This window comes from Octopus bimaculoides, chromosome 9 (assembly GCF_001194135.2).
Source record: "Octopus bimaculoides isolate UCB-OBI-ISO-001 chromosome 9, ASM119413v2, whole genome shotgun sequence".
NCBI lineage: Eukaryota > Metazoa > Mollusca > Cephalopoda > Octopoda > Octopodidae > Octopus > Octopus bimaculoides.
Window position 1 is genome coordinate 81,830,746 of NC_068989.1, and position 1,641 is coordinate 81,832,386.

Consider the following 1,641-nt stretch of genomic DNA (forward strand, 5'->3'; position numbering starts at 1 on the left):
TCAGATTACATATAGTCCGTCTCTAGTTGGGTAGTGTGAACTGAAGGTCAGTGAATGACCGACCGACTAGCAGGACGCAACTGAGGAATAGTAAGAGGTAAAAATATGAGACAGAACGAAAGAAAGGGAAAAGAGGTATAGAGGAGAATATTAATTGATGAAGAAGGAGAAGGAAGAGAATTAGAGAAAGGTAGATATATATATATATATATATACACTCTTCGGGTAGCAAGTGTGTCGCACACACCTGCATGTCATTTAGAACACTATACTATCAATACGCTTATTCAAATGTATGCACTCTCTCTCTCTCTTTCTTTCCAGTCTGACTCACAACACCAGCTTCATCACAAAGTAGGACCACGTGCTAACAGGGAAGGTTCTTACGAACCCACTAGAAATAATAACTAAATCGCCTCAAATTACATCCGCTATTATAAACATTAAATGCGGTAGCCTACAATCCTAAGACAGACGAGATGGTCACGACTGGTACAAGTCTGCTCGATCAGGGTCTATCTAGGATTAAATATCAATAACAACAATAATCCATTTCCACCTTAATCCCACTCCGTTTACATACCCTTATGCCCACATGCAACCACCCGCAACTTTCTCTCATAAACCCTCTATCGAAATCTCACCCAGCTACCATTATCCAATTGATGTTTACGTCATAGATCTTCATTCAACACACTCCCGGATGTTTGATTAGACATTATTGCTCATCATCATCACCACCATTTTTCTACCGCCATCATCGCAACCACCAGCATCACTACCACCAACATCACTATTACCACCACCACCACCGCCATCATCATTCATTACACCACCATCACCATTATAATCCAGAACGTCATAAGAGTGTCACAGAATAAAAGATAAAATTTATGGTGTACGTAGAATGTAAGTAAGGCTGGTTTAAATTTCCCATTTGCAACCAATTTATTCCACTTTGAGAAAAACATTCAAGTCACAGAGCGTCAATTCGCCATTTGTGTGGTATCAGTCTGTGACACTGTGGTACCCGAGATTGATGCAGCAGCTACAAAGTGACTCTGCGTAACACACTGTCGTACTTGATATAGGCGCATGCGTGGCTGTGTGGTAAGAAGATTACTTCTCGACCACTCTGTTTCAGGTTCAGTTTCACAGCGTGGAAGCTTGGGAAATTGTCTTCTGCTATAACCTCGGGCTCACCAAAGCCTTGCGAGTAGATTTAGTCAATGGAAATTGAAAGAAGTCCGTTGTATGTGTTATTTCTTTACTACCCACAAGGGGCTACGCTTAGAGGGGACAAACGGATTAAGTCGATTATATCAACTCACAGTGCGTAACTGGTACTTATTTAATCGACCCCGAAAGGATGAAAGGCAAAGTCGACTTCGGCGGCAGACGAAATACTGCTAAGCATTTCGCCCGGCGTGCTAACGTTTCTGCCAGCTCGCCGCCTTATGTGTGTGTTTAGCCCGTTGTATATGTGTTTGTCTCCACCGCTTGAAAACGGTGTTAGTTTATTTACATCCCCGTAATGTAACTGTTCGGCAAAAGAAAACGAGGATCTTGTTCAAAACGGGGGCACCAGTATCTTCTTAACGAAACACTTTGAAAGTTGGGACACTGGTAGAATGTGTCATA

The 1,641-nt window shown here is 42.1% G+C and overlaps 1 long non-coding RNA gene across 2 annotated transcripts in view; it reads left to right on the forward strand.

Moving 5' to 3' along the window:
* LOC128248743 (uncharacterized) overlaps positions 1-1,641 on the forward strand; it is a 28,255-nt gene that overhangs the window by 15,229 nt on the left and 11,385 nt on the right. The gene's annotated exons all lie outside the window — the stretch shown is intronic.